The sequence below is a fragment of the Choloepus didactylus genome, chromosome 9, assembly GCF_015220235.1.
Source record: "Choloepus didactylus isolate mChoDid1 chromosome 9, mChoDid1.pri, whole genome shotgun sequence".
NCBI classification, from domain to species: domain Eukaryota; kingdom Metazoa; phylum Chordata; class Mammalia; order Pilosa; family Megalonychidae; genus Choloepus; species Choloepus didactylus.
In genome coordinates, this window is record NC_051315.1 from 4,127,057 (window position 1) to 4,146,520 (window position 19,464).

The 19,464-nt window shown below is 37.4% G+C and overlaps 1 pseudogene; it reads right to left on the minus strand.

The window, feature by feature from the left end:
• Window positions 1-12,691: 12,691 nt before the first annotated feature.
• On the minus strand, window positions 12,692-15,402 carry LOC119544769 (annotated as a pseudogene).
• Between the last annotated feature and the right edge of the window lie 4,062 nt (window positions 15,403-19,464).

Below are 19,464 nucleotides of genomic sequence, written 5' to 3' on the forward strand. Positions count from 1 at the left end.
CAGGGGAATTCTACCAAACTTTCCAGAAAGAACTGACACCAATCTTACTCAAACTCTTTCAAAACATTGAAAAAAATGGAACACTACCTAACTCATTTTATGAAGCTAACATCAATCTAATACCAAAACCAGGCAAAGATGCTACAAAAAAGGAAAACTACCGGCCAATCTCCCTAATGAATATAGATGCAAAAATCCTCAACAAAATACTTGCAAATTGAATCCAAAGACACATTAAAAAAATCATACACCATGACCAAGTGGGGTTCATTCCAGGCATGCAAGGATGGTTCAACATAAGAAAAACAATCAATGTATTACAACACATTAAAAACTCGAAAGGGAAAAATCAATTGATCATCTCAATAGATGCTGAAAAAGCATTTGACAAAATCCAACATCCGTTTTTGATAAAAACACTTCAAAAGGTAGGAATTGAAGGAAACTTCCTCAACATGATAAAGAGCATATATGAAAAACCCACAGCCAGCATAGTACTCAATGGTGAGAGACTGAAAGCCTTCCCTCTAAGATCAGGAAGAAGACAAGGATGCTCGCTGTCACCACTGTTATTCAACATTGTGCTGGAAGTGCTAGCCAGGGCAATCCGGCAAGACAAAGAAATAAAAGGCATCCAAATTGGAAAAGAAGAAGTAAAACTGTCATTGTTTGCAGATGATATGATCTTATATCTAGAAAACCCTGAGAAATCGACGATACAGCTACTAGAGCTAATTAACAAATTTAGCAAAGTAGCAGGATACAAGATTAATGCACATAAGTCAGTAATGTTTCTATATGCTAGAAATGAACAAACTGAAGAGACACTCAAGAAAAAGATACCATTTTCAATAGCAACTAAAAAAATCAAGTACCTAGGAATCAACTTAACCAAAGATGTAAAAGACCTATACAAAGAAAACTACATAACTCTACTAAAAGAAATAGAAGGGGACCTTAAAAGATGGAAAAATATTCCATGTTCATGGATAGGAAGGCTAAATGTCATTAAGATGTCAATTCTACCCAAACTCATCTACAGATTCAATGCAATCCCAATCAAAATTCCAACAACCTACTTTGCAGACTTGGAAAAGCTAGTTATCAAATTTATTTGGAAAGGGAAGATGCCTCGAATTGCTAAAGACACTCTAAAAAAGAAAAACGAAGTGGGAGGACTTACACTCCCTGACTTTGAAGCTTATTATAAAGCCACAGTTGCCAAAACAGCATGGTATTGGCACAAAGATAGACATATAGATCAATGGAATCGAATTGAGAATTCAGAGACAGACCCTCAGATCTATGGCCGACTGATCTTTGATAAGGCCCCCAAAGTCACTGAACTGAGCCATAACGGTCTTTTCAACAAATGGGGCTGGGAGAGTTGGATATCCATATCCAAAGGAATGAAAGAGGACCCCTACCTCACACCCTACACAAAAATTAACTCAAAATGGACCAAAGATCTCAATATAAAAGAAAGTACCATAAAACTCCTAGAAGATAATGTAGGAAAACATCTTCAAGACCTTGTATTAGGAGGCCACTTCCTAGACTTTACACCCAAAGCACAAGCAACAAAAGAGAAAATAGATAAATGGGAACTCCTCAAGCTTAGAAGTTTCTGCACGTCAAAGGAATTTCTCAAAAAGGTAAAGAGGCAGCCAACTCAATGGGAAAAAAATTTTTGGAAACCATGTATCTGACAAAAGACTGATATCTTGCATATATAAAGAAATCCTACAACTCAATGACAATAGTACAGTCGGCCCAATTATAAAATGGGCAAAAGATATGAAAAGATAGTTCTCTGAAGAGGAAATACAAATGGCCAAGAAACACATGAAAAAAATGTTCAGCTTCACTAGCTATTAGAGAGATGCAAATTAAGACCACAATGAGATACCATCTAACACCGGTTAGAATGGCTGCCATTAAACAAACAGGAAACTACAAATGCTGGAGGGGATGTGGAGAAATTGGAACTCTTATTCACTGTTGGTGGGACTGTATAATGGTTCAGCCACTCTGGAAGTCAGTCTGGCAGTTCCTTAGAAAACTAGATATAGAGCTACCATTCGATCCAGCGATTGCACTTCTTGGTATATACCCGGAAGATCGGAAAGCAGTGACACGAACAGATATCTGCACGCCAATGTTCATAGCAGCATTATTCACAATTGCCAAGAGATGGAAACAACCCAAATGTCCTTCAACAGATGAGTGGATAAATAAAATGTGGTATATACACACGATGGAATACTACGCGGCAGTAAGAAGGAACGATCTGGTGAAACATATGACAACATGGATGAACCTTGAAGACATAATGCTGAGCGAAATAAGCCAGGCACAAAAAGAGAAATATTATATGCTACCACTAATGTGAACTTTGAAAAATGTAAAACAAATGGTTTATAATGTAGAATGTAGGGGAACTAGCAGTAGAGAGCAATTAAGGAAGGGGGGAACAATAATCCAAGAAGAACAGATAAGCTATTTAACATTCTGGGGATGCCCAGAAATGACTATGGTCTGTTAATTTCTGATGGATGTAGTAGGAACAAGTTCACTGAAATGTTGCTATATTATGTAACTTTCTTGGGGTAAAGTAGGAACATGTTGGAAGTTAAGCAGTTATCTTAGGTTAGTTGTCTTTTTCTTACTCCCTTGTTATGGTCTCTTTGAAATGTTCTTTTATTGTATGTTTGTTTTCTTTTTAACTTTTTTTTTCATACAGTTGATTTAAAAAAGAAGGGAAAGTTAAAAAAAAAAAAAAAGAAAGAAAAAAGACAAACAAGGGAAAAAAAAAAAGATGTAGTGCCCCCTTGAGGAGCCTGTGGAGAATGCAGGGGTATTCGCCTACCCCACCTCCATGGTTGCTAACATGACCACAGACATAGGGGACTGGTGGTTTGATGGGTTGAGCCCTCTACCATAGGTTTTACCCTTGGGAAGACTGTTGCTGTAAAGGAGAGGCTAGGCCTGCCTATATTTGTGCCTAAGAGCCTCCTCCCGAATGCCTCTTTGTTGCTCAGATGTGGCCCTCTCTCTCTAGCTAAGCCAACTTGAAAGGTGAAATCACTGCCCTCCCCCCTACGTGGGATCAGACACCCAGGGAAGTGAATCTCCCTGGCAACGTGGAATATGACTCCCGGGGAGGAATGTAGACCCGGCATCGTGGGACGGAGAACATCTTCTTGACCAAAAGGGGGGTGTGAAAGGAAATGAAATAAGCTTCAGTGGCAGAGAGATTCCAAAAGGAGCCGAGGGGTCACTCTGGTGGGCACTCTTACGCACAATTTAGACAACCCTTTTTAGGTTCTAAAGAATTGGGGTAGCTGGTGGTGGATACCTGAAACTATTAAACTACAACCCAGAACCCATGAATCTCGAAGACAGTTGTATAAAAATGTAGCTTATGAGGGGTGACAATGGGATTGGGAAAGCCATAAGGACCACACTCCACTTTGTCTAGTTTATGGATGGATGAGTAGAAAAATAGGGGAAGGAAACAAACAGACAAAGGTACCCAGTGTTCTTTTTTACTTCAATTGCTCTTTTTCACTCTAATTATTATTCTTGTTATTTTTGTGTGTGTGCTAATGAAGGCGTCAGGGATTGATTTAGGTGATGAATGTACAACTATGTAATGGTACTGTGAACAATCGAAAGTACAATTTGTTTTGTGTGACTGCGTGGTATGTGAATATATCCCAATAAAATGATGATTAAAAAAAATAAAATAAAAAAATAAAAAGACCATAGGAGATATCATTATGAACTACTTTATGCCAATAAATTAGATAATTTAGATGAAATAAATTTCTAAAATATAAAAACACAGCTTACTAAAATGAAAAAATAGAAAATAACTATTTTCCTATATCTATTAAAAAGTTGGATTGCTAATAAAGTGTTCTTACAAGAGATTTCCTTGTTCAGATGCCTTTCTGGTGAGTTCTTCAGAACATTTTAAGAAGAGAGAGCATGGATCTTATGCAAACTTTTCCAAAGAAGACATAAATATAGAATATTCTCAATTTGCATCATGGATCAGAGTAAACATCATAACAGAACCTGACAAGAACATTAAAAGAAAAAAAGTTACAACCCAGTTTCACTCACAGACACATTTTCAAAAGACCTAAATAAAATATTTTTAAAATAGGAAGGTGCATCATATTAAATTGGGTTTATCTCAGGATTGCAAGATTAATGTAAAATTAGGAAATTAATGCAGTCACCACATTAACAGGATAAAAGAGAGTAATCTTATAATTATTATGGTGGTTTGGATCTGTATGTGCTCCAGAAAAACATGTTCTTAAGTTTGATCCCTTCCTGGGAGTGTGAACCCATTGTAAGCAGGGCCTTTGATGAGGCTACTTCATTGAAGGGGTGGCCCACCTCAGGCAGGATGTGTCTTGATCCTGCTACTGGGGTCCTTTATAAAAGAATGAAATTGAGACACAGAGAGAGCCAGAGGAGGCAAGAAGCTGAACCTGCAAGAGAAGGGAGAAACCAGGAGATGCTACCATGTGCCTTGCCGTGTGAGTAGCTAAGGACCCCTGGATCGCCGGCAGCCAGCCCCAGACACCAGTCTTCAGGGAGAAAGCATCGCCTTGACGACACCTTGACTTTGGACTTTCTTTTAGCCTCAAAATTGTAAGCTAATAGATTCCCTTTGTTTAAGTCAAACCATTTCATTATATTTGCTTGAGCAGCCTAGGAAACAAAAACAATTATATAAATAGGATGCAGAGAAATCATTTGATACAATTTCAATACTCATTCATGGCAAAAGTTCTTAGCAAACTAGGAATAGAATGGAACATTTTTAATATGATGAAAATTATCTTAAAAAAAAACTATAGCAAAATCATAATTAATATTGAAATATTGCAATATTTCTCCCTGAGACTGGCAATCCAAAAAGAATGCCTGTTCTCACCACTTGTATTAAACATTGTTCTGGGCATTCTAGCAGGGCAAGAAGAGAAGAAAAAATAAATTAGAATTAGAAAGGAAGAAATAAAACTACCATTATTTGCAGATGAGGTCATTGTGTATGTAGAAAACCCAGAATAATATATAGTTAACAGAATTAGAATGAATAAGTGAATTTAACAATGTCAGCAATACAAGCTCAATATATTAGGGTCTGTTTTATTTCTATGTATGAGCATTAAACAACTAAAAATTGAAATTTTAAAAATCATATACAATAGTGACAAAAAGCATTAAAAAACCTAGTGACAAATCAAACAGATTTACAAGAACTCTACACAGAACATTTCAAAATATTGTTGGAAGAAATTGAAGGTCTAAATAAATTGACTGAAATACCATATTCATAGATGAGAAGATTGAAATCTTCAATTTGATTCATAGATTTAATGCTATGAAAATCAAAATTCTAAGCAGTTGTGTTTTTGGAAATTGACAAGCTGATTCTAAAATTTGCATGTAAATGCAAAGGGCCCAGAAGAGCCAAGACAATCTAGAAGAAACAGATAAAACAAATAGACACATAAAACAAAAACTGTTGGACTAACACTACTAGATATCAAGATTAAAGCAGGGAGGTGTTGAGAACAGTGTGGAAGCAAAGACCTGTGGAACAGAACACAGAGTCCAGAAACAGACCCACACATGTATGGACACTTCACTTATTTACCGGTGACCCTGCAGTGCAGAGGGGAAAGGATGGGCTTTTCAATAAATGGTGCTGAGTATACATATGGAAAAAAATCCTGACCTCTATACAACCTACACAAAAATAATTTTCACAAGTCTCAAAAATCTGAATTTTAGATAGATTGCAGATTGAAATAAATCCCAGTAGGGTCATAGGTCTAAACAAAATTTATGGAAGAAAATACAATTATCTTAATGAAACATTTTTTTTCAAACTGGACACAAAAGGTATCAGTCAAGAAGGAAAAGATTGAGCAGCTGTACTACATAAAAATTAAGGCCTTTAAAGAAATCAAATGATATCTTTAAATGAGTAAAAAGCCAACCCCAAAAGTGGGAGAATATATTTTCAATAGATATAATCTGACAAAGATTGTATAAAGGATCCAGAAAATATAAAAAACTCCTAGAAATCAATAAGAAAAGATACATAACTCAGTTACAAAATGGAAAAAATACAAACATGACTAGGTACTTCCCAAAAGAGAATGTACAATGGGCAATAAACATTTGAAAAAGTGCTCAACCTTATTAGGCTTCAAGAAATGCAAATTAAAACTAAAGTGAGATACTGCTAGAATTAAAAACACTACCCATGCTGGTGCAGATGTGGAGCAACTGCAAGTGTGAATGGTATAATCACTTTGGAAAACAATTTGACAGTAACTGCTTGTTCTAGTTTGCTAATGCTGCCAGGATGCAAAACACCAGAAATGGATCAGCTTTCATAAAGGGGGGTCATTTGGTTACACAGTTACAGTCTTAAGGCCATAAAGTGTCTAAGGTAATGCATCAACAATCGGGCACCTTCATTGGAGGATGGCCAATGATGTCTGGAAAACTTCTGTTAGCTGGGAAGGCACATGGCTGGCATCTGCTCCAAGTTCTGGTTTCAAAATGGCTTTCTCCCAGGATGTTCCTCTCTAGGACACATCTCCTCTTTGAAATGTCATCTCAGTTACTCTTGGGGTGTTTGCCCTCTCTTAGCTTCTCCAGAGCAAGAGTCTCCTTTATATGGCCATCTTCAAACTGTCTCTCATCTGCAGTTCCTCTCTCAGCTTCTGTGCATTCTTCAAAGTGTCCTTCTTGGCTGTAGCAAGCTGGCTCCTTCTGTCTGAGCTTATACAGTGCCCCAGTAAACTAATCAAGGCCCATGCAGAATGGGTGGGGCCATACTCCATGGAAATGATCCAGTGAAAGATCTCACCCACAGTTGAGTGATCACGTCCCCGCAGAAACATCCAATCAAAAGTCTCCAACCCAATCAACACCAATACGTTTCCTGCCCACACAAGACTGCATCAAAGATAACGGTGTTTTGGGGGACATAGTAAATCCAAACCAGCACACTGCTCAAGATGAACATAGGCATGCCCTGTAGTTTCACTTCCTGGTAATACACTCAACAGTGTTTCGTACTAATGTGCTTCAAAAGGTATATATAGAATGACAAATAAATTAGAGCTTATTCATATGATGTAATACTATCCAGAAAGGAGAAGGAATCTTGCTCAGATACATGATTGTTGCAACATGAATCTCACAAAGTATTGTTTAAAAAAAGCAAGCACAAAAGACTATCCACTGTATGGTCCCATTTATATAAAGTTAAGAACAGGGAAAACAAATCCGTGGGGTTAGAAGTCAGGGTAGTTTGTCCCCTCAGGGTAGTGACTAGAAAAATTCCCAGGAGAGCTTTTGGCATGATGCAGATGTCTCTGTCTTCTACCTGGTGCCGGTACAGATGAGTTCACTTTGTGAAGAATCATCCCACTGTATACCTAGGACTTGTGTACTCTGAGTAGTATGGATGTTATGCCTCAGTGAAATTGTACATACAGCAGATAGTGACACACACACACACACAATAGCTGCAAAAATATACAGAATAGTTCTACGCCTACTCAAATATTGCATCCAAATAAGGCAATTTACTAGTAAAAAATGTTTGCAAATGTAACAGATTGTTTTAATTTGCATTCCTGGTTGTCCATGAGATTAAGCATATTTTAAAATATATATCAATCATTTAGGTTTTCCGTTTTGGAAATGTCTATTCATATCCTTTTTCTGTTTTTATGGGGCTTTGTCTTTTTCTTTTTGATTTGGAAGAATTTTTTCATGTTATAGACAACAGCCTTTGTGATATGCACTGCAAATCTTCTTCCTATGGCTGGTATTTCCTCTTTGTGGTCTTTTATATTGTGCACAGATTTTAATATTACCTGGTCAAAGTCAACAATCTGCTCCTTTAAATTGTGTATGTTTGGGGCCTTGTTTAAGATATTTCCTTACTCTAAGGATGTAAAAATAATCTGTGTATTTTTAAATAAAATTGTAGGGGTTGTTAATCACATTTAATCTTTGTTGTTGGGTATGAACTAGGCACATTCTTTATTTTTTTCCCTATATGGTTAAACAATTGTTACAACGTAATTTATTGAAAGCATTATTCTTTCCCGTATATTTGACTTTTTCTCATTGTCGTATCAATTTTCAACAGATGTTTCTGGTCTCTCTAATCTGTTTCTCTTTTTTTTTCTATTTGCTTAGTCCATCACCAATACATAATATCTTAATTATGGTAGTTTAAAAATGCCTTGCTACACAGAAGGGTTGGTCTCCAATTTTGTTCTTTTTCTTTATTTGGAATATATTGGCTATTCATGCCACTTTGTCCTTTTGTATGATTTTTAGGATCATATTTTTAGGATTTTGATTGAAATTGCATTGCATTTAGGGGAGAATAGATATTCTTATAATATTGAGGCTTCCAGATCATGTACCTAGGATGTACCTCATTTTTTTTTTCAGTTCTTCTTATCTTACATTTTAAACATATTATGTAATTTTCTGCGTTAAGAGCGTATACCTTGTTAGAGTTGTTCCTAGATTCCTTAATTTTATTTTTTTGTTGAATGGGATCCTTTTGCCTTTTATATTACATTTTCTAGTCGATTATTGCTAATGTACAGGGATGCTATTGAATTTTGTAGGCTTTGTATCAGGAATCTTGCTAAATTCTTTCATTCATTCTAATAGTTTGTTGATTTTTCATATTTAGAATAGCACCTTCATATAAGGACAGGACAGTTTTATTGTTTTTTAACAGTTCCTACATATCTTATTTCCATTTCTTTTCTTATCCATTTGCTAGGACTAACATTAGAATGTTCCTAGAGGGCACCCTCATTTTGTTCTTTACATTGAATCAGAAAGCTCTGCGACTCATTCTGTATGATGCTTACTTTAGAATTTGAATAGATGTTTTTCATTAGGTTAAGAAAGTTCCCATCTATTCCTGGTTTGGGGGAGCATTTTTTTGTTTTTTTTTTAAAAAGACTCATTCATCATTTCATTCATTTGACTAATATTTGTTAAGCATAAATCTATGATCCAGGCCTTGTTCATCAGCGAACAAAGCAGACAAACAAATCTGCCACTTTGCAGTTTACTTTTTTGTTGACTATTTTGCAATCTCTTTGAGAGTAACTTATAGTTTTTCTCTAATCTACAATTGCTTTAATTATATTATGTGCCGGTTTGAGTGTATTGTGTCCCCCAAATGCCATTATCTTTGTGGTTTTGTGTGGGGCAGGCGTTTTGGTGCTGGTTGGATTTGCTTGGAGTGTGCCCCACCCAGCTGTCGGTGATAATTTTGATGAGATGTTCTCATGGAGGCTTGGCCCCACCCATTCGGGGTGGGCCTTGATCGGTGGAGCTATATAAATGAGCTGACTCAAAGAGAGGAAAGAGAGTGCAGCTGGGAGTGATGTTTTGAAGAGAAGCAAGCTTGCTAGAGAGGAACGTCCTGGGAGAAAGCCGTTTTGAGGCCGGAGCTTTGGAGCAGATGCCAGCTGCCTTCCTAGCTAACAGAGGTTTTCCGGAGGCCATTGGCCATCCTCCGGTGAGGGTACCCGATTGCTGATGTGTTGCCTTGGACGCTTTGTGGCCTTAAGACTGTAACTGTGTAGCGAAATAAATCCCCGTTTTATAAAAGCCAATCCATCTCTGGTGTTTTGCATTCTGCAGCATTAGCAAACTAGGACAATATTAAGAATTTTTTCTGATGTTGAGGCATCTGTGCCATCCTGGAAAAATCTAACTTGGTAAAGATATGTTTTTTTAATATACTGCGAATCGTATATGCTTAAATCTTGCTTAGAATATTTGCATTTATGTTGATAAGCAAGATCATGCTAAGTTTTCTTTTCTTGGGCTTTCCTTATCAATTTTAGACTTTAAGGTTATTCCAGCTTCCTAAAGTGAGATTAGATAGATTTCCCTCTTTCTGTTTTTTAAAGTAACTCAAAGTAGCTTGTGTACCATAAGGAATATTTGTTCTTGAAGGTCTGGTAAAACTTACTTGGGTGGGAAACTTCTGAATCCTTACTTGATTTCTCCAGTGATCACTGATTTATTCAAGTTTTCTATTTCTTCTTGTGATAGGTATGATATTATATTTTCTAGAAAATAATCCTTTTGTTCCAAATTTCTGTAGTGTCATAAATTTGTTCACATATGATTTTATTATTTAACTTTGTGCCTTCTTTCTTTTATTATTAATCAACAATTGTCTATTTATTAGTCCTCATAAAAGAGTAGCTTTTGATTTTGTCGATTTTCTTTATTATATCTTTATTTTCTATTTTGTTTTTACTGTTATTTCATTCTTTCTGCTTTCCTTGTGTTTTCTCTGTTGTCTTCTTTTACTTTCATTAATTTTCAGCTTTTCTTCTTTCCTAATATAAGTATCTAAGGCTACACATGTCCCACTAATTTTTGTATTAACATTTACATCATTTTCAGTTTTAATTAACTAAATGATTTTTAGTTATCTTTTTGCAATGGATTTTAATTTTTGAATTCAGAGATTGTGTAATGTATGACTCTGATGCTTTTGTGTTCAATGAGACTTGTTTAATGTGGTGAATTTCTTTTGATAACAATGTGTGCTTTCTGTAGGAGGAGATATTCTCCGTATGCCCATTAGATCAAGTTTGTGAATTGAGTTGTTCAAATTATTTACTTTCTTTCTAAGTTTTTGATTGTTTGAGCTCTCAATTACCTAAATAGGTACTAAAATCCCCCTCTGATTCTGGATTTGTCCCTTTCTCTGTATAACTGAGCCAAGTTATTAAATATATATACAAGTTTAGGTTTGGTATAACTTCCTCATGAATTATTCTTTTTTCATTATGTATCGACCCTTGTTAGCCATCAAAATACTTCTGCCTTAAGGTCTATTTTATTATTTGCCTTGCATATCTCTTCCCCTTCTCCTAGTGTCAATATATCTGCTTCCTTGTACTTTAGAAGTGTCTTTTGCAAATAGCATATATGCAGATTTGTATTTTCAGTTTTAATTTTAGTCTCAAAAACTGGTTTTTTCCTTAACAATCAGATTGGACCATTTACATTTACTGTGATTGCTATTATATTTGGATTTGTTTCTGCCTTCTTATTTTGATCTTTCTACTCATCTTACATTTTTCCCCTTTCGCTTTTTGTTTCTCTTTTCCTGTGTTTCATTAAATTGGTTAAATTTTCATTATTTGCCGTCCTACTTTGCTAATTCTGCTGGAATGCAAAAACTAGAAATGGATCAGCTTTTATAAAAGGGGGTTTATTTGGTTACACAGTTACAATCTTAAGGTGATAAAGTGTCCAAGGTAATGTATCAACAATCGGATACCTTCACTGGAGGATGGCCAATGGTGTCCGGAAAACCTGTCTTAGCTGGGAAGGCACGTGCCTGGCATCTGCTTGCTCCCAGGTTGTGTTTCAAAATGGCTTTCTCCCAGAACGTTCCACTCTAGGCCACAGCTCCTCTTCAAAATGTCACTCTCAGTTGCGTTTGGGGCGTTTGTCCTCTCTTAGCTTCTCTGGAGCAAGAGTCTGCTTTCAACGGCCGTCTTCAAACTGTCTCTCATCTGCAGCTCCTCTCTCAGTTCCAGTGCATTTTTCAAAGTGTCCTTCTTGGCTGTAGCTCCTCTTCAAAATGTCACTCACAGCCGTACTGAGTCCCTTCTGTTTGTCAGCTCATTTATATGGCTCCACTGATCAAGGCCCACCCTGAATGGGTGGGGCCACACCTCCATGGAAATTATCTCACCAGAGTTATCACCTATAGTTGGGTAGGGAGCATTTCCATACAAACAACCTAATCCAAACACTCCAGCTTAATCCCCACTAATATGTTTTGCATCAAAGAATATGGCTTTCTCTGGGAGATATTATACATTCAAACTGGCACAGTTGCCTTCTCCCCCTTAAAGGAAGTAATGCATTCCATTTATATTTATTTCATGGTTATCTTTTCTTTATTTAGGTTTGGTCAGTACAGGGAAGATATATTGGAGTTGCAGAGCAATATGCATTAACAGGATACAACAGTTCATAAAAACTCAGTAACTATGCACACAAATTTTTAAAACATTCAGTCACCTAAAGACAAAATGAACATGTGTATGGAGGAAAAAGCTGTATCTAACACTGAAACTAGTATAGGACTCCATCAAAAAGTCTAACTTTTAGTGATAAAACCACTGTACTGGGCAAACTTGGAACTCATAAAGCCACATCTACTACAACAAATCTGAATGTTGCAGAAGCATAATAAAAGTATTAGTAAGAATGCCCTTACACAGCACAGGTTCTAGATATACACAGATTTATACAGACATCATTGTGTTATATTTTAAGGAAAGATCTCCATTTACAACTTCACATTAACTCATATATAAAAATAACTTGACCCTACACAAAATATCCCTCCAGCAAAATTCAAAGTGACTGTTACAATTTCCAAAGTGGCAGAGGAATTAAAGCAAAAAAAAAAATTGAAAAAGAAAAAAGGAAAAGAAAAAACACACAGCTACCAAAAAAAAAAAAAAAAAAAAGGCAAATTGTGACAAAAAGTATGTGTTAATTTTCTGGACAGTATTTTCTCCCAAATGATGCTATATAAAAATTTTCTGGAAAAACATTACAAAACGGAACACTGTACATTGACATTTGAGTCCAAGCATTCTGAATGTGGCGGAAACCCACAATCAGTTACCTTTCCCACGCACTGCTTTCCTCTCTTGAGGGTCAGGACGAGTCTGTGTCATTTGAGTGGTGCGTGCGAGAGTTTTCACTGCCCATGGGAGAGTCTGCACTTCGTACCCAGCACTGAGTTGGTTTAGTTCACTACTAAACCTCCTCTGCCAGTTCTCTCTTCAGAGCTTTGGAGATCTTATTACCGCCTCCTGGAGAAGAAGGAAAGTCATCTTCAGTTGTGTTCCCCTCTCTGTGAAATCCAGACTCAGACATCCTCTGATGGGATGAACTGCCATGACTATGTCTGTAATAAAGACAACCACAATCTTTATTTGTGGGCTTTGCCCCATCTGCAGGTCCAGAAGATGTCATCCTGCTGGTCCTCAGGGCTGTAGTGTGTGACTGCTGCTGTTGGCACTGAGCCAACTGTTGCTGACGAGCTAGACTGGTTCTCTGCATTCCCTCTACTTTTTTGTCAAGGTGAGTGATGATGCCACTGAGTTCATCCTGCCTGCTTTTAAGCTCCTCGCCATATTTCTTCTTTAAAGCCAACTCTGCTTCAAGTTGTGCAATATGTCCCTGGGACAGCTGCTTTCTAAGCTCTTGATTCTCCTGGATAAGCATTCGACACTTTGCCATTAACTTTTGCCTGTTTGAAATTGATTTTAATGATTAAGAGAGAACTTAAGTCACCCTTGGAAAAAAAAGCTGCACTTAAATGTGGGGACAAGCTGTAATATTTGTCTCCACTCATCTTAGATTCCATTGTCACCAAGTGAAAATTCTAATTGGTGACTTACAGAATGATCTGATTGAAAAAAATTCTCCTTCAGGATTGGATGGAAACATGAAGAAAATAATGCCTCATTTATCTGAATGAGCAAAGGAATTTGCTACTAATGATCTCTATACCATTTTCAGTTCATAAAACGTCTCACTTATGCCAGCCCATGGTTCCAACACATCATTTCACCAGTCTTCTGGCAGGCACCCTGTGAGGTTGTCCCACATTAATTTCTGCTGCAATATCTTGGGACAAAGTGGCAAACAGTAACAACTGACAAATCTTGTCTGTTATGATAGCTGGAAAAAAAAAGGAGGTCTTTAAAAAATGAGACACAGAGAGCCTTTTCTTTTCACTTTGAAGAGCACAACAACAATTTTCTCAAAATCAGGTGGCTCTCCACAGTCTCTCCACCTCAAATTAAAATGTTGAAGTAGAACAAAACCTTCATAGTATTCCTTGAGCTTTTTAGAAACACCGATTTTAAGGCACATTTAATTTAGTATCAAGAGTGGAATACAAAAGACCCAAACACAATGAAGGCACACATTTCCCCACTAAGACCAATGACAGTGCAACATGTGCCTGTTGAATGGATGGGGATTTAATAAATTTCACCACTGAAAATATAATGCAGTGAGTCTCATCACAGTCAATATCCTTATAAATCTAACTGCAAAATGATTGTTTATAATGCTTCAAACAATTTAAACCTGCAGTATGATACCATACCTTCATGTACAGTCCTCAGTAAGATTATCTGCAGTATTAGCAACCATTCAAAAAACAAACCATTGGTTGAAAACACATCCATTTAAGGCTCAATCAAGTAATATAGTGCTCCAAATCAAATGGTTAAATGTATGAACTACTTGTACTGACATCTATTATTTGATTCACTCATGACTAGTAAAAGTCGGTTTTTGGCAAATAAAACCCTTTTAAGGTAAAATTCACCTCATTTGAGTTTTGTCCAGAAGTTCAAATAACAAGCATGAAGTCCACAGTCTTATTGGCGAAACTGATATAGAGTGTCTCTCAGTCACTATGCTCACGGATAAGAGTGATGCATTTTCCAATTTTACATTTTGATGGAATTTTACACATTCCATTCATGATTTAAAATCTCGAGGTTTTCATTTCTCCTAACTGTCTGAAGACACAGTATACCACAGACTTAAGACTTCGTTTCTCCCTCTATTTTCTTTAAACGGAAACATTTCCCAAGGGTCTACATGTTCTAGAAGGGGACTTTTCAGAGGTGACCACTTCTTCGGAATAGTCCTGCGTCATCAGGCCTCTAAGCAAAGGGAGGGGGAAGAGAAAAAAGCTGAAACACAAGGTCTTACACTAACCATTACAAACTGGGCAGTATAACAATGTGACTTCTGAGTACTTCGGTGTCCCACCCCAGCTTTCCAGCAGTGGGTCTGACAGTGAAGTCTTGACTGGGGAATACGATTTGTTTTACCCATCAGGCGTAAACTTCCAGGCACTCAGTTCATTTTGGGCTTGTTCCAGTTTGTCTTTGGTCTGTTCCAGTTCACCTTTCATTTTCAGGAAAAACAAGTTGATCGCAGGGTCACTGCTGATCTCAGCTGGGCCAGGCTAGGCAGGTGGACTTGCTTTAGGGACTGGAACTGAGTAGTACCCTCGAGCATCTCTTGCTCCTTGGCCGCCAGCCTCATTACAAGGATGTTTCCCTGCGTGCAGACTCTTGCTGTTGTTGCTTTTAAGGTTTCTTCCGATTCTCTTACGCCGGTTACGTGATTAGAGTTAAGGTCTGTGCACTCGCCCTCCAAAGCTTGCAGAAAGGCTTCATATTGTTTCCATCTTAGAATTAACTCATCTCGCGCCATAACTCTGAAGTCTGTTTCCCTCCATCCAACCTTTTGAGAAGAGGTTCTTTGTGGGTAGTTGGAGAGGTTACCTCCCGGATGTGACTGCTCTTCCCAGGATCTGGGCGCGCACCCTCGGCCGCCGCATCTTTACATGCAAATTACACGCAAATTAACTATGTATTTTTACATGCAAGTTTACACGCAACTTTAGTAAAGTTTACATGCAACTTTACATGCAAGTTACATGCAAATTAACTATGTATTCTTAATTTAAAATCTAAAATTAGTTCTAAATATAAAAATCTTGGAACACTTAACTTTTATCACTCTTCTCCCATCACATACATTATAGCTACCCAGTATATTAGGTTCACTTTCTGTTTTTCACTTCCCAAAATAGTCATCATTAGAATCATTACAATCATAATCCTTGCCATTGTTTTTTATTTTAATCAATGGGCTTTATTTTTTACAGCTGTTTTAGGCAGATAGAACAGAGAGTTCCCATATATTCTCTGTGTGCAGAGAGAGAGTTGGGGAATGGGGAATTTGCACATTCTGCCCTGCTCTTCACATCTTGCATTCGTGTGTTACATTTGTTACAAGTGATGAGCCAATATGGATACATTATTAACTAATACATAATGTGGTGTATTCACCATTACAGTGTAATATTTATTGCCCTAAAATTCTCCGTGCTGCACGTATTTGTCCTTCCCTCCTGACTCTCTCTCACCTCACTTCTTCCCTTCACCAAATATTTATTGAAGGCTGAATATTTGTCAGGTTTGTAGGACCAGGTTTTTGCTCTCAAAATAGTCACAATAGTAGAAGATTTAGACAAGAAAATAGTCAATTAGAATTTTGGGTGGCTGACTTCTGTCTTAAAAGTGTAGCCACCACGAGGGCTTGATTTGCCTTCTCCTTATTGGATCTTCAATTCCCATGGAAACAAAGTCACTAATATAGTTGACAATCTGTTGGAATCTAGCCAAAATCTCCACGAACTAAAGCACAGTTGTGGCCATGACTTGCTATAATAATTTGCGGATGATATGATTGTCTACTGAGGGAACCTAGGAGAAACAATTGAAAAAATTATTAGAAATAATAATGACATTCAGTAAAACATTTGTTATTAGATAGGATTAAGTTTGGCTGACAGTGACAAAAAATTCCCTGAACAGTGGCTTACACAAGTTAAAAAAGTATACCGGGACTCATATGAAGGAAACTACGTAAGAAAAGATTTGAGTAAATTCATGTTGCTTGCTGGTAGTGTTTCTCAGTGGGTAGAACTGAATGTAGTATATAAATTTAACATGATTTCCACAAAATATTTTTGGAATTTATTTTGGGAATTTGGAAAAATGAGTTCATCTGGAGAAACCAACAAATGAAAATAATCAAGACAACATTGAGAAAATATTTTATGAGGGAGATATGGTATCTTCTTATGTGGTAAAATGCATTATAAAACTATAATCAGTAAAATGGTGTTACTGCATAGGACAAGAAGATAAACCATTTTGATGAATAGAAACATGTGCATTCAATATTTGTTTGTTATGCACATACACATGCACGTACACACTTAGTGTATGATAAAGTTGGCATTTCAAACCAGCAGGTAAAGTATAGATTGCTCTGTATTGGCTAATCATTGGAAAAAATAAAAGAATAGGCCATCCATACATCCATACATCTCATACCAAAATTAATTTTAGATAGACTTAAGATTTATGTACAAAAAAAGAGAAAATGTAAAAAAAAAAAAAGAAAACATAAACATATCAAGAGATTACATAGGTGGTTATTTTATATACTCTGTGGCAGGAAAAATATTCCTAATGCAGAAACAAAGGCATAAAACAGATGGTAAGATTTAATCACATAAAAGTTAAAAGAAGATTTTATACTTCACCAAACACCATACATAACACTTAAAGACAAATGAAAAATGGAAACATTTTGAGAGGCAGAGATGTATCATATTTCAACATGCAAAAGGCTTATATGGACCACTAAAAGGAAGAGGGATGACAAACAGTGGAGACATGGCAGACAATGATGGCAGGCCAGGCAGGGGGCCCTAAGTCCTGATCATCGTTCACCTTCAATAATAACAGAAGAAATTTAAACTTAAAAATGAAAGATGATGTAATACAAAGAATATATGAGCTTGTCTTTTAAGTTTCTTGCCATTATGTATCAAAACCTTAAAAAATGTTTATACCCTTGGACTCAATAACACTAAAGAAATAATCAAAGATGCAATCAAAGATTTATGTACATTGATTTTCATTCCATTATTATGTATAACGGTAAAACTGGATATAGTTAAAGTGTCCAACCATAGAGAAATGGTTAAATTAATTATGCTACGTCTATATGATGATTAATTATATAGCCATTACAATCAAATGTTCCTGGAATCCTAATGACATGGAAAGTAAGCATGCTTAAAAGTTAATTTATAAAGTAGGATTACAAAATGACAAAGGCATAAAGCAGGAGGCTTGATGCAGGCAGTCATGACGTGTGTGTGCCCAAACAGCTGTGTCAGTGTGTGACATTGCCGTTTTAGATGGCTACGTGATGTGCTTGGCCTGGCCTCCTCAACACCACTCGCCCTACCTCAGTGTCTACAACTTCCCTTCATCTCAGAACTTTGCAGGATTTTCAGAACCACCAAAGGTTCCTGCTTACTTCCCACTTGGTTGTGTTAAAGAGGGAACTATTAAGGCATTAACTGGGGCCTTGTGTTTCTTTTGCACTGTTGGGAAGTCATCAGTAAAAAAATGAAGAGGAATTTCCTTCTCTCCCTGCAAGAGGAAAGCAGGCCACTTTGTTCTTCTTAGGGAAGGAGAATTGCTTTAGTTTCCTGGCTGCTGAATCAAATACCATGCAATGGGTTGGCTTAAACAGCAGGAATTTATTGGCTTATGGTTTTGAGGTGAGGAGAAGTCCAGAATCGAGGCATCATCAAGGCGATGCTTTCTTCCCAAAGGCTGGCCCTCTGGGGCTGGCTGCCGGTGATCCTTGGTCCTGGGCTCCTCTGTCACACGGCAATGCACAATGGCGGCCTCTCCTGGCCTCTCCCTTCCCTTCTGGGTTCTGTTGACCTTCAGATCTTGCTTTCTGCGCCTTTCTCTCTGTCTGAATTTCATTCTGCTTATAAAGGACTCCAGTAATGGGATTAAGACCCATTCTGACTGAGGTGGGCCACACCTTAACTGAAGTAACCTCGTTTGAAGGACCTGCTTACAATAGATTCACAGACAGAGGAATGGATTAAGTTTAAGAACATGTTTTTCTGGGGTACGTACAGCTCCAAACCACCACAGGGATGTTACAGCCCAAACCCATGGGGTGATTAGGGTGATCATCCAAAAGGGGAGATGGACAGCGGAAGCAGCTGCTTCCAGGAAGGGGCTCTGGCTGTCCTGCCCTTGCCCCTACTCCTGTCTCCCTTCCCTTGTGTCTTCCTCTCTGCTCTCTCCTCAATCTAGAGCACTTCTGTTTTCTCCTCTTCTTCCTTCTCCATCTCTAACATGCACGAAGGGTTCTCTCTGAGCCTGTCACTTTACACTGTCAAAAGAAACAAAGCCACCAGCATAATCACAGCTGTGAGTTTATCAAAGGGAGCTCTCAAACTCTGGGGGAACAGGAGTAAGAGTCTCAAGATAGGGATCAGGTTACGGTGATCTATAAAGGTAATTAGGGGATTTTCAAGTGGGGTTTACGCTGACTGGCTGACAGCAAAGTTTCTTACTACAGGTGGGGTCTTACAAAGCAGGGCAGATACACTTTGATTAGCATAGGGTGCTTGTCCATTCAGGTTAGCTGTCTCTACTGGAACAAAACTGGCTTATCACCAGGCATGCTTATCTGCAATTCTGTAGGGTGTGGTTCACCTCTTTGGAAAGCTCTTACTTAACAATATCTACTGTCTCATATAATTCTCAGGAAACCCCTAGGAAGCCATAGGACTCCAGCCACTGGCTGGACAAAATGACCCCCTAGTGGTGAATGAGGAGGTCCTTTAAATCTACATCCTTGAAATTGATTTTAATTTTTGTCAACCTGATG